We start from the raw sequence: 14,537 nt of genomic DNA, 5'->3' as shown, positions 1-14,537 counted from the left end.
ATCCAGGGATGTTAATTTGAGTAACATCCTCATCTGCACTTGACATTCCCTCTAACCCTTCCCTTTCTGATGACTCACTTCTGCCCTCTGCTACTCATCAGGAATTCTCTTTCCTTCATCTTCAAAATACACTTAAAACTTAATTTCACTTTGTCTTTAATCAGATTTTTTGTTAATGCAAAAATGTCCACCTCGCTATCAATTTTTTGGGAAATGTCCTCAGGAGTTGATATGCTCAGTTTAACTTTTTTCCATGGGGGCCAGCGCTGTGGCACAGCAGGTTAATGCCCTGGCTGGAAGCGCCGGCATCCCATATGGGCACCAGTTCGAGTCCCGGCTGCTCTACTTCCAATCCAGCTCTTTGCTATGGCCTGGGAAAGCAGTGGAAAATGGCCCAAGTCCTTGGGCCCCTGCACAGACTTGGGAGACCCGGAGGAAGCTCCTGGCTCCTGGCTCCGATCTGCACACTCCGGCCTTTACAGCCAACTGGGGAGTAAACCAGCGGATGGAAGACCTCTCTCTCTCTTTCTGTAACTCTTTCAAATAAATAAATAAATCTTTAAAAAAAAAAAACTTTTTTGAGTTCCACACTGCAGTATCTTGTGTTTATTATCTCATGTCTTCCTGTGACTCTTCCTAACACTAAAGTCTCTTTTCATTTACACACAGTCCATGCCAGCTACACAACAAAGAATCTTTGTTGATGGTAATAAAATGAAAAGAAACAATGCTTAACACTAGGGACGAAACCAACCTGCTCATCAGCTGTCAGGACCTGCTTTCCAGGAGGCCAGGGCAATGACACTGGAAGACTTCACCAGCTGAGAACTCTGACCCAGCTGTTTAACTGTGTCCAAACACTCCTCTGCCTTGGAACACTCACTAGGAGCTGCAGGTGATCTTAATAATGCAGAAAGCCCAGCTGCTTTTAAGTCAGCTATTCTTCTCGGGTATCAGGCACTGACATCTACATTTCTACGTTTCGACAGTCCTCTGCAAGGATTGTTAAAACAACAGATTTTCCAGCTCTCCCCAAAAAGAGTTAGAGGTTCTGAGATGAATCTCAACAAGCAGTATTTCTTTTAACAGGCAACATACTCACTCAATAAATATTTGGAGTATTTGTTATTAATATTTTATTTTTATCTGTGAACAAAACAGATCAAAATTCTGCAAAAGCTTACAATTCAGGGAAACTTTTGCTTAAGGGTTTACAGGATCTAACAGTCTTCTCTCCAAGTGAAGCTGTTTGGCTTATTAATATTTTCCAAAATAAATAAGCTGTGTGGACTCTTGCCATGTATTCAGAAAAGAATTCTGAATACTGACTCAAACAGAACAGACAACATGGTAAGCTTTAAGGACTTGATTCAGTTACAGAAATGCATGGAAGAGTGAGGGCCTCATCTAATGGAGAAAGAAAAACCTAGAGGCTAAGTTGGGTCCATACAGGGAGCAGGCCAGGAGGCAGCCATGTGCAGCAGGCATGCAGGCAGGAAACCAGGGAGTAGGCGGCCTGGAAGCCACGCACCCCGAAGGCACGGGCAGCAAGGTCAACAAAGGGCAATAAGGGTGAAAAAAGGAAAGGCCCACCGTGTTCCAGGCCTTTTATCCACTTCCAAAGGAGAGAGATTACGTAGTCTGATTGGCAGGTGGGCATACATGTCTGGAAATAGGGTAGGGCAAGAGATCACACAGGGCGTGGTCTTCCAGCTCACAAATCTAATCCAATTTATCCTATCTCTCTGCCTACACCGCAAGTTTCCAAAAGTATGTATCTCACCGTGTTCAGTGATATTCTGACAAGGAACTATTTGGAGAAGGTACAATATGTGGTGCTCTTGATAAAATGATCCTGTAGTCATATGCTACTCCAGAATTTCTCTAATTTGCAAAGCCAAGCACCTGATCTCTATTTTTTCTAATACTAAATGCTTTTCCAGATGAAACAATGAATAAGGTCTACAATTATGTAAAATGTATTTATGAGAGTTTTAAAACTCCCACATTATAATTTTTAAAAAGCAGTAAAGAACACTGACATCAATTAGATAAAAACATTCAAATTTGTCTTAATATGAGATAATTAAAGAGGGAAATGTTTCTTCCAGTTCCAGTACCTCATGAAACACTGTTGTTCCCTTAAAAAAGGCCCATCACACTGGTTGTAGAATTTTCCTAAATGTAAATACATCCTTAATACACAAGACGCTTAACAGCTGGAAACTCAAGACAGGTTCTGACACAATCACCTCACCCCAGGAAAACACACTCTTAGGCTGAGAAGATAAGGTAGAGCTATCTGATGTTAGGCAGATAATTAGACATAAGTGACCGGGGAGGGGCCATAAGACCCTCCCCCAGGGTGAAGCCAAGGACCCTGTTCTCCACATGGACACACCCAAGCCATCCACTCTGCAGTTCAACATGTTAAAGCACCCTGATAAAATGTGAGTTCAGCCAAACTAGAGAAGTACAGTTTGCAGCCACCTGTGCCAAGCCCAGCAGTGTGGAATTTCCAGAAGTCAACCACAAATGCCAGTCTTGAGCATCACCTCCACACGACTAGACGATGCCTCTCACACCTTAGGGGTGAAAGCCTCAGCCAGAACAAAGGTCGCCATGTCTTTCTACTGGCCTGATCCTCGCCTGGAATATATCTCAATAAACTTTTGCTCCACTATCTTTATTTTTTTTTAACATTTTTTTTTGACAGGCAGAGTGGACAGTGAGAGAGAGAGAGACAGAGAGAAAGGTCTTCCTTTGCCGTTGGTTCACCCTCCAATGGCTGCCACGGCCGGCACACTGCAGCTGGCGCACCGCGCTGATCTGATGGCAGGAGCCAGGTGCTTCTCCTGGTCTCCCATGGGGTGCAGGGCCCAAGTACTTGGGCCATCCTCCACTGCCCTCCCGGGCCACAGCCGAGAGCTGGCCTGGAAGAGGGGCAACTGGGACAGAATCCGGCGCCCCGACCTGGACTAGAACCCGGTGTGCCAGCGCCGCAAGGTGGAGGATTAGCCTAGTGAGCCGCGGCGCCGGCTTTTACTTTCTTCTGATTTGTAATTTGTTGCTCTGTTGGCAAAAATGAACCAAGGCAAGCCAGATGCTGCTGACAACATCCCAAACAGAGAAAATCTACAAAAAGCCACCAGAGAGCTGGTCCACACAGACAGGTCAGAGTACAGCGAGAAGGGACACTATCTGAACTGTGTGATTCAAATACAGCCACACTGTCGGTATTTGCAGCTCTTATTGGCAGAAGCTTTCTCAGGCTAATCAAAACGGAAGGAATTCGGGGGGAAAAGTGGAATGTTCCAGACACACCCAATGACCTGAACCAACCTGCAGCACCACTTTGTAAGGCAATCACAGCACTGCTACTGTGCCTTACAGAATGCCTTCGTGCTAAGAGCACAGTTCCTCTGTCCTTCCGTCCGCCAACTCCTCAACTCAGATGGGGGTGCACTGCACTGGCAGAAACACACCTGTGTCTTAGCCGCAAGGGAGCCTGGGAAAGAACCTGGCACCTTCAGCTTCAAAAGAAGCACCTGTACCTGTGCTCCACAAGGCTCATAAAAACGGGCACTGTCTCAACTACGAGTTAAATGATAGACACACTCAGTGATCAAGGACAATTATCATTGTGGCCAGTGCCATGGCAGAGCAGGTACAGACACCGCTTACAATGCCGGCATTCCATACAGGCTCCAGTTTGTGTCTCTGCTACTCCGCTTCCTATCCAGCTCCCTGCTAATGGCCTGGGAAAAGCAGTAGCAGATGGCCCAAGTGCTTGGGCCCCTGTTACCCTCTCAGAACACCTGGAAGAAGCTCCCAGCTCCTGACTTCAGCCTGGCTCAGAGCTGGCCGTTGTGCCCACTGGGGAGTGAACCAATTGTTTTAAAAACAATTTTTTTAAAAAAGACAATTATTGCTTCATTTGCTAATTGATGTACTTTTTCATGTAAAATCTTTAATTTGAGAAACAGGGAAAATGAAGAGCTTCCATCTGTCTCTTCACTCCTTCAAATCCTACAACACGCAGGGGACTGAAACCCAGAACTGGGAACTCAATCCAGTTCTCCCAAAAAGGTGGCACAGTAACCCAACTACTTGAGCCATCACCTGCTGCCTCCCAGGGTCTACACTGGCAGTAGTAGGAGTCCAGGATTAAACCCTGGTACTCGGATGTGGGAAGCTAGACTAACTGCCCATTCCTATTTATTTATTTATTTTACTCCCCACATCTGAGAAACATTCAACCTCAGGACCTCCCCAGGGAGATCAGAAGTGTGTATTCTTGAAGAATTTTTAAGTGTAGATATTCTTCCTTTCAGATGCATAATAGTGTGATTTCTCTTCCAGTGATGTTTATCTGAACAGAATGAAATGTAATCATGGAAACTCAGTATTTCCTGTAACATAAACACAAAATAGTCAGGTTATTCTGAGTTTGGCAGATGAGAAGGAGGATTCAGAGTGGATTCTGGTATGGTTTTAGTATCCTCCCAGTGTCAACCGCTTATGTCACAAGAATTAGCTTTGAACAATGCTTTCCACCCTCTTCAGCCTTTCTGGGCCTGAAGTCACCGGTAAATGTTTAAATTTTATTTTAAAATGAAATCACATCTCCTCTCAAATTTACTTTGAATAGATTAGGCAGACTTCAATTTATCCCTAACTAGAGAGCAAACTGGAATCAGAGACTGCATGTTGTGTTAAGACACTACCTGCAACACTGGCATCCCACACGGGAACTTGGGAGAGTCCTGGCTGCTCCACTTCCAGCGAGCTCCCTACCAATGTGCCTAGGAAAGCAGCAGATGACCAAGGGCTCAGGCCCTGCCCCATGTGGGATTCCATGATGGATCTCCTGGCTTCAGCCTGGCCCAGCACAGCCACTGGGGAGTGACCCAGCAGATCACCAAGTGCTCAGGCCCTGCCCCACGTGGGAGACCATGATGGATCTCTAGGCTCCAGCCTGGCCCAGCACAGCCACTGGGGAGTGACCCAGCAGATCACCAAGTGCCCAGACCCTGCCCCACGTGGGATTCCATGATGGATCTCCAGGCTCCAGCCTGGTCCAGCACAGCCACTGTGGAGTGACCCAGCAGATCACCAAGTGCTCAGGCCCTGCCCCATGTGGGAGACCATGATGGATCTCCAGGCTCCAGCCTGGCCCAGCACAGCGACTGTGGAGTGACCCAGCAGATCACCAAGTGCTCAGGCCCTGCCCCACGTGGGAGACCATGATGGATCTCCAGGCTCCTGGCTCCAGCCTGGCCCAGCACAGCCACTGGGGAGTGACCCAGCAGAAGGAAGGGCTCTCCCTCCACCGCCCTCTCTGTAACTCTCCCTTCCAAATAACTTTAAAAAAAAAAAAAAAAAAAAAAAAAAAAAAAAAAAAAAAGGTGTCAATCAGGTGGGTTTTTAAAAACGCAGCTTTTGCTTCCAAATATCTAGAATGAGAACTGCTGTTTGCAGGTCTGTGGAGCTGCAGGGGGTGCCAGCAGGTAACCCACCGACCACACTCAGAACCTGGGCTCCACGCTCTCCTCGCAGCACCAGAGCGCGCGTGTCGCAGGTGCTCTGAGGTGGCACGGCTGGATCTCCGCTGGCCGCACTGTTTAATTAAAGTCCGAGGACAGCTGGGCGCTGTCGGGAAGAAAACGGCTTTAAAAACGGCTAAGAATAGAAACCTTAGTTTCCGCGGGAGCAGAGGCCCTTTCTGCTCCACCGACACTCACTCTGCTTCTCAGGGCCGTGAGACACTCACGCACGCCTGCCTCGCGTGGTGCCTGCGACAGGACGGCATTTCTCTGGGGAGCCGGCGGCTTTGGTGCCTGCTCGGTGCACCGCTCATGCGGGCCCTGAATTGGCATCAGTCTGGGTTCTGCTCCCCACAGAGGCAGCCACCCCAGGCCGGGACGGAGAGTGTCCACCTCCGCGCCGGGGCGGCCTCCCCACCCTGAGAGGCACCCAAGGAACTGCCCACCAACTAGGGAGCGCAAGAGCGGGAAGCCGTACCTGGAGCTGCGAAGGCGCCGCTGAGCTGCGGGGACAGCACCCAGGCGCGAAGGCAGGTAGGCCAGAGGGCAAACGCGGTGCCAGCAGAGAAAGCCCGGCAGCTGGACCTCTGGGCAAAGCTTGTGGTGGAAAGAGCATGGAGCCCGGTCCGCCCGAGGACCCCGGGGTGCGGTGTGCGCATGCGTGATAGATGGGAAAGCGCATGTTGCCCCTTCCAGGACCACGGGGTGCGGTGTGCGCATGCGCAATAAGTGGGAACATGCATGTTGCCCCTTCCATGACCACAGGGTGCGGTGTGCGCATGCGTGATAGGTGCATCCTGGGAAGGCAGCCCCGTCCTACCTGCAGCTTAAAGAGACAGCATCGTTTTATAGGGATACGGAAGAGTCCAGCTCCCCTAAACCAGCTTCCCAACTACTTACTCCGCATCACATTGTCCCAGTTTTCTACTGGAGCATGAGTGAAAACAGCTGTAACTTTTTTTTCCTTGTAGGATCCGTACATATTAAGTTTTCCTCGGCTAACTAGTCACCAAGTGACTGAATACGGCTAAGAGACAAAACAGGTGGCAGGTGCTGTAGTCTGTGGGGCCACTCCAAAAAACACACCTCAGACTGGACATTCACAAACGGCAGAAATACGTTCCTCCCAGTGTGCAGGCCAGCAAGTAAAATGGGAAACCCGACGACCTGCCCCGGGGCTGCTCCCACCCCACCCGCGGCCCCCACTCCCGCCCCGGGCCTGCTCCCACCCCCACCCGCGGCCCCCACTCCCGCCCCGGGCCTGCTCCCACCCCACCCGCGGCCCCCACTCCCACCCGGGGCCTGCTCCCACCCGCGGCCCCCACTCCCACCCGGGGCCTGCTCCCACCCGCGGCCCCCACTCCCGCCCCGGGCCGGCTCCCACCGTGAGAGGGAGGTGGGATGGCGCGAGAGCCCAGCGTGTCCACCTGCCCGCGAGGCCCTGGGCCCGGCCTTGCGCCGCCGTGACCGTGGGTGGCGTGGGCCGCAAGGTGAGGCGATTCGGGGCGGGCGCGCAGCAATACCGCCCGCTGCCTGTGATTTTACTGCGGATTTCACAATGCGTGGAAGGATGGCATGGTTAGGGTAGAATGTTCTCACAGGGCAACGTGGTCGTATTAAAGGAGTTGATAGAATCCCATCAAGCTGACTACACAGGGCTGGTGTTTGGGAAACCGCGATGCTGTCTTTCCTACGCGTTGCAACCAGATGACTGTGCAGGGAAGGCGGTATATTCTAGGGAAACCGACGTAGTGGGTCTTCCTCCTGTTCTTTACACGCGTGCAAACCTGACTTGTTTTGTTTTGTTTTTCTATTCACCGCTCTTAGGCATGAACCAAATTAGCCCATTGCATAAAGGTCAATTCTATTTAAAACACTGCAAATGTATTAATTCACCAATGATACATTGAGTTGCTGAGGTAAACAGGATACTCGGATTCTGTTGTCAGAGTATTTTTACCTGAGGAGAAATTGACTTTGGCTTTCAGAAGAAAGCTTTCGCATGCTCCTGCGTGTGGAATCAGTGGTGGGACGTTTATTACATGCCTGCCATTGATGTGGTTAATATCAGACAGAAGAGACTGCTGATTTTCAGAGGGGCTAAAAAACTGTCCAAACTGGTACAGCAATTCAATGATTTGTAGAAATCTAGCTACGGTGTTTTGTCTTCTGAGTTCTGTGTAGTGTCAGTGGGGTAAGAGACGCCTTCCAGTATTACATCTCTGACGTTTTATGCTCTAAATCTAACCCACTATGCAATTGATAAAAACATTCTCCCTTTCAATTTGTTAATATCTTCAATCACATCTCCCCCAAGAGTCATTTCAGCTTTGAATATTTATTCTTTATACATTGCAGCTTTTTCAAAAATTTCAGTGTTGGACAGTGTATGCGTTTCCTACTCCTTCTGTAATTACCACAAATGTAGTGACTTAAAGGACACTTATTTAGTGTCTTGTGGTTCTAGAGGTGAGAACTCGCTTATCAGACTGCCACCAGTTGGGTCTTGGTTCTGGAGACTCAAAGGGAGAATCTTTTTTTTTTTTTTAAACTTTTATTTAATGCATATAATTTTCCAAAGTACGACTTATGGATTACAATGGCTTCCCCCCCATACCGTCCCTCCCACCCACAACCCTCCCCTTTCCCACTCCCTCTCCCCTTCCATTCACATCATGATTCATTTTCGATTATCTTAATATACAGAAGATCAGCTTAGTATACATTAAGTATGGATTTCAACAGTTTGCTCCCACACAGAAACATAAAGTGAAAAATAATAGATGATTTTTTTAAATGATGATGAAATCAGAGCAGACCTATTGTCATGTTTAATCCCAGTGAGAGTCAAGTTGGGAATTGATAATTTCTTTTTTTTTTTTTTCTTTTCTTTTTTTTTTTTTTTTTTACAGAGGATCAGTTTAGTATGCATTAAGTAAGGATTTCAACAGTTTGCACCCCCATAGAAACACAAAGTGAAATATATTGTTTGAGTACTCGTTATAGCATTAAATCTCAATGTACAGCACATTAAGGATAGAGATCCTACATGAGGAGTAAGTGCACAGTGACTCCTGTTGTTGACTTTACCAATTGACACTCCTGTCTATGGCATCAGTAATCTCCCTATGCTCCAGTCATGAGTTTCCAAGGCTATGGAAGCCCTCTGAGTTCTCCGACTCTTATCTTGTTTAGACAAGGTCATAGTCAAAGTGGAGGTTCTCTCCTCCCTTCAGAGAAAGGTACCTCCTTCTTTGATGACCTGTTCTTTCCACTGGGATCTCACTCGCAGAGATCTTTTGCCAGAGTGTCTTGGCTTTCCATGCCTGAAATACTCTCATGAGCTTTTCAGCCAGCTCCGAATGCCTTTAGGGCTGATTCTGAGGCCAGAGTGCTATTTAGGACATCTGCCATTCTATGAGTCTGCTGAGTATCTCACTTCCCATGTTGGATCACTCTCCCCTTTATTTACTCCATCGGTTAGAGTTAGCAGGTACTAGACTTGTCTATGTGCTCCCTTTGACTCCCAGTCCCTTCACCATGACCAACTGTGAACTGAAACTGATCACCTGGAACAGTGAGATGGCATTGGTACATGCCACCTCGATGGGATTGAATTGGAATCCCCTGGTATGCTTCCAACTCCACCACTTGGGGCAAGTCAGCCTGAGCATGTCCCAAATTATACATCTCTTCCCTCTCCCATTCCCACCACCATGTTCAACAGGGATCACATTTCAGTTAATTTTCAACACTTAAGAATAACTGTGCATCAATTACGATCTAAACCAGTCATATTAAGTAGAACAGATAAAAAAAACTACTAAGAGGGATAATGTATTAAGTTGTTCATTAACAGTCAGGGCTATGCTGATCAAGCCACCATTTCCCATAGTGTCCACCTCACTCCAACAGGTTTCCCTCTTGGTGTTCAGTCAGTCGTCACCGATCAGGGAGAACATATGGTATTTGTCCCTTTGGGACTGGCTTATTTCACTCAGCATGATGTGTTCCAGATTCCTCCATTTTGTTGCAAATGACTGGATTTCGTTGTTTCTTACTGCGGTATAGTATTCTAAAGAGTACATATCCCATAATTTCTTTATCCAGTCTATCGTTGATGGGCATTTAGGTTGGTTCCAGGTCTTAGCTATTGTGAATTGAGCTGCAATAAACATTAGGGTGCAGACCGCTTTTTTGTTTGCCAATTTAAATTCCTTTGGGTAAATTCCAAGGAGTGGGATGGCTGGGTCGAACGGTAGGGTTATCTTCAGGTTTCTGAGGAATCTCCAGACTGACTTCCATAGTGGCTTGACCAGCTTGCATTCCCACCAACAGTGGGTTAGTGACCCTTTTTCCCCACATCCTCGCCAGCATCTGTTGTTGGTAGATTTCTGCATGTGAGCCATTCTAACCGGGGTGAGGTGAAACCTCATTGTGGTTTTGATTTGCATTTCCCTGATTGCTAATGACCTTGAACATTTTTTCATGTGCCTGTTGGCCATTTGGATTTCCTCTTTTGAAAAATGTCTATTGAGGTCCTTGGCCCATCTCTTAAGTGGGTTGTTGGTTTTGTTTTTGTGGAGTTTCTTGATCTCTTTGTAGATTCTGGTTATTAACCCTTTATCTGTTGCATAGTTTGCAAATATTTTTTCCCATTCTGTCGGTTGTCTCTTCACTCTCCTGACTGTTTCTTTTGCAGCACAGAAACTTCTCAATTTGATGCAATCCCAATAGTTGATTTTGGCTTTGACTGCCTGTGCCTCCCGGGTCTTTTCCAGAAATTCTTTGCCTGTGCCAATATCTTGAAGGGTTTCTCCAATGTTCTCTAGTAACTTGATGGTGTCAGGTCGTAGATTTAGGTCTTTAATCCATGTTGAGTGGATTTTTGTGTAAGGTGTAAGGTAGGGGTCTTGCTTCATGCTTCTGCACGTGGAAATCCAATTTTCCCAGCACCATTTATTGAATAGACTGTCCTTGCTCCAGGAATTAGTTTTAGATCCTTGATCAAATATAAGTTGGCTGTATATGTTTGGGTTGGTTTCTGGTGTTTCAATTCTGTTCCATTGGTCTATCCATCTGTTTCTGTACCAGTACCATGCTGTTTTAATTACAACTGCCCTGTAGTATGTCCTGAAATCTGGTATTGTGATGCCTCCGGCTTTGTTTTTGTTGTACAAGATTGCTTTAGCTATTCGAGGTCTCTTGTGCCTCCATATAAATTTCAGCACCATTTTTTCCAGATCTGAGAAGAAGGTCTTCGGTATCTTGATTGGTATTGCATTGAATCTGTAAATTGCTTTTGGGAGAATGGACATTTTAATGATATTGATTCTTCCAATCCATGAGCATGGAAGATTTTTCCATTTCTTGGTATCCTCTTCTATTTCTTTCTTTAAGGTTTTGTAATTTTCATCGTAGAGATCTTTAACGTCTTTGGTTAAGTTTATTCCAAGGTATTTGATTGTTTTTGTAGCTATTGTGAATGGGATTGATCTTAGAAGTTCTTCCTCAGCCATGGCATTGTCTGTGTATACAAAGGCTGTTGATTTTTGTGCATTGATTTTATACCCTGCTACTTTGCCAAACTCTTCTATGAGTTCCAATAGTCTCTTAGTAGAGTTCTTTGGGTCCCCTAAATACAGAATCATGTCATCTGCAAAGAGGGATAGTTTGAGTTCTTCCTTCCCAATTTGTATCCCTTTAATTTCTTTTTCTTGCCTAATAGCTCTGGCTAGAACCTCCAGAACTATATTGAATAGCAGTGGTGAGAGTGGGCATCCCTGTCTGGTTCCAGATCTCAGTGGAAATGCTTCCAACTTTTCCCCATTCAATAGGATGTTGGCTGTGGGTTTTTCATAGATTGCTTTGATTGTATTGAGGAATGTTCCTTCCAAACCCAGTTTGCTTAGAGTTTTCATCATGAACGGGTGTTGTATTTTATCAAATGCTTTCTCGGCATCTATTGAGATAATCATATGGTTTTTCTTCTGCAGTCTGTTAATGTGGTGTATCACATTGATTGTCTTGCGCACATTAAACCATCCCTGCATACCAGGGATAAATCCCACTTGGTCTGGGTTGATGATCTTTCTGATGTGTTGTTGCATTCTATTGGCGAGAATTTTATTGAGGATTTTTGCATCTATGTTCATCAGGGATATTGGTCTGTAATTCTCTTTCAGTGCTGCATCTTTCTCTGGCTTAGGAATTAAGGTGATGCTGGCTTCATAGAAAGAATTTGGGAGGACTCCCTCTTCTTCGATTGTTCTGAATAGTTTGAGAAGAATTGGAGTTAGTTCTTCTTTAAACGTCTGGTAGAATTCAGCAGTGAATCCATCTGGTCCTGGGCTTTTCTTTGTTGGGAGGGCCTTTATTACTGTTTCAATTTCTGTCTCAGTTATGGGTCTGTTTAGGTTTTCGATGTCTTCCTGGTTCAATTTAGGCAGGTTGCATGTGTCCAGGAATCTATCCATTTCTGATAGGTTTCCCTGTTTGCTGGCATACAAGTCCTTGTAGTAATTTCTGATGATTCTTTTTATTTCTGTGGTGTCTGTTGTTACATTTCCTTTTTCATCTCTGATTTTATTGATTTGGGTCTTTTCTCTTCTTTTTTTAGTTAGTTGGGCCAATGGGGTGTCAATTTTGTTTATTTTTTCAAAAAACCAGCTCTTCGTTTGGCTGATTTTTTGTAATGTTTTTCTTGATTCAATCTTGTTGATTTCTTCTCTGATTTTAATGATTTCTCTTCTCCTACTAGATTTGGGTCTGATTTGCTGTAGGTTTTCTAGATCCTTGAGGTGAATTGAAAGCTCATCTATTTGGTGTCTTTCCAATTTCTTGATGTAGGCACCTATTGATATAAACTTTCCTCTTAACACTGCTTTTGCTGTGTCCCATAAGTTTTGGTATGTTGTGCTGTTATCCTCACTTACTTCCAGAAAGTTTTTGATTTCTCTTTTGATTTCTTCTATGACCCATTGTTCATTCAGGAGCATGTTGTTCAATCTCCATGTATTTGCGTATGCTCTAGGGATTCCTGAGTTGGTAATTTCCAACTTCATTCCTTTATGGTCTGAGAAGCTGCATGGTATGATTCTAATTCTTTTGAATTTGCTGAGACTCGCTTTATGGCCTAGTATGTGGTCAATCCTAGAGAAGCTTCCATGTACTGCTGAGAAGAATGTAAAATCGTTAGCTGTAGGATTGAAAGTTCTGTATATATCTGTTAGATCCATTTGGGCTATAGTGTCGTTTAAATCTACTGTATCCTTGTTGATCTTCTGACCGGATGATCTGTCTATTTCTGAGAGTGGAGTATTGAAGTCCCCCAGTACTACTGTATTGGGGTCTAAGTCTCCCTTTAAGTCCGTTAATAAATCTTTTAGATAAACTGGTGCCCTGTAGTTAGGTGCATATACATTGATAATTGTTATATCTTCCTGTTGAATTGATCCCTTAATCATGATATAGTGTCCCTCTTTGTCTCTCTTAACAGTTTTTGTGGTAAAGTTTATGTTGTCCGATACTAAGATGGCTACGCCCGCTCTTTTTTCATTTCTGTTGGCATGGTATATCTTTTTCCAGCCTTTCACTTTCAGTCTGTATGGATCTTTGTTGGAAAGATGTGTTTCTTGTAAGCAGCATACAGATGGGTTTTGTTCCTTAACCCAATCAGCCAATTGGTGTCTTTTAACTGGACAGTTCAGGCCATTCACGTTCAAAGTGACTAATGATAAGTGGTAACTTTGCCCTGCCATTTGCCAAAGATAAGTTCTAATATATGCTTTGAATTCCCTGTGATCTTTTGCTGTGAGGTTTCCTTCCTTGGTTTCCTTCCTTTACCTTCTTTCATATTGATGACCGTGTTTCTGTGTTTCTGTGTGTAACACATCTTTAAGCATCTTTTGCAGGGCTGGACGAGTGGCAACAAATTCTTTCAATTTCTGTTTGCAATGAAAAGTCTTTATTTCACCTTCATTCACAAATGATAGCTTTGCAGGATATAATATTCTGGGCTGGCAGTTGTTCTCTCTTAGTACCTGGGCTATATCTCGCCATTCCCTCCTAGCTTTTAGAGTTTCTGATGAGAAGTCAGCTGTGAGTCTGATTGGAGATCCTCTGAGAGTAATCTGACGTTTCTCTCTTGCACATTTTAGGATCTTTTCTTTATGTTTCACTGTGGAGAGTTTAATTACAACGTGTCGTGGTGAGGATCTCTTTTGGTCGTGTTTATTAGGGGTTCTGTGGGCTTCCTGTACTAGGATTTCTCTGTCCTTCTCCAAACCTGGGAAATTTTCTGCTAATATCTCACTAAAAAGGCCTTCTAATCCTTTCTCCCTCTCCATGCCTTCAGGAACTCCTAGAACCCGAATGTTGGTTTTTTTAATAGTATCCTGAAGATTCCCGACAATATGTTTCAGATTTCTAATTTCCTCTTCGTTTCTTTGGTCTGACTGTATCCTTTCCTGTTCTCTGTCTTCTAAGTCCGATATTCTCTCTTCTGCTTCACCCATTCTGTTTGTAAGGCTCTCTATTGTGTTTTTCATTTGATCTATTGAATTCTTCACTTCAGTCACTATCACAGTTTCCTGTTGTACTAGTTGTTTCGTTTCATTTTGATTCCTCCTTAATATTTCATTTTCACGAGAGAGATTTTCTATCTTGTCCATTAAGGATTTGTGTAGTTCCAGAATTTGTTTTTGAGAACTTCTTAATGTTCTTATCAATTTTTTGAGATCTGCTTCTTGCATTTCTTCTATGTCATCATCTTCATAATCTTGAATTGGGGTGTCTTTTTCATTTGAGGGCGTCATGGTGACTTCCTTGTTTTTATTACCTCGGTTTTTGCGTTTGTTATTTGGCATATTGGAGATATTTGGTTTCTTCACTGTGGTGCTTTTTCTTGTTATACTATGACTCTAGATTAAGTGGACTATCTGTTTTTGATGGAGCCTTAGGGCTTGAGATGGGTGTGGCCTGAGAGCTCTG

Source organism: Oryctolagus cuniculus, chromosome 9 (genome assembly GCF_964237555.1).
Source record: "Oryctolagus cuniculus chromosome 9, mOryCun1.1, whole genome shotgun sequence".
NCBI classification, from domain to species: domain Eukaryota; kingdom Metazoa; phylum Chordata; class Mammalia; order Lagomorpha; family Leporidae; genus Oryctolagus; species Oryctolagus cuniculus.
This window is presented reverse-complemented; position numbering follows the sequence as displayed.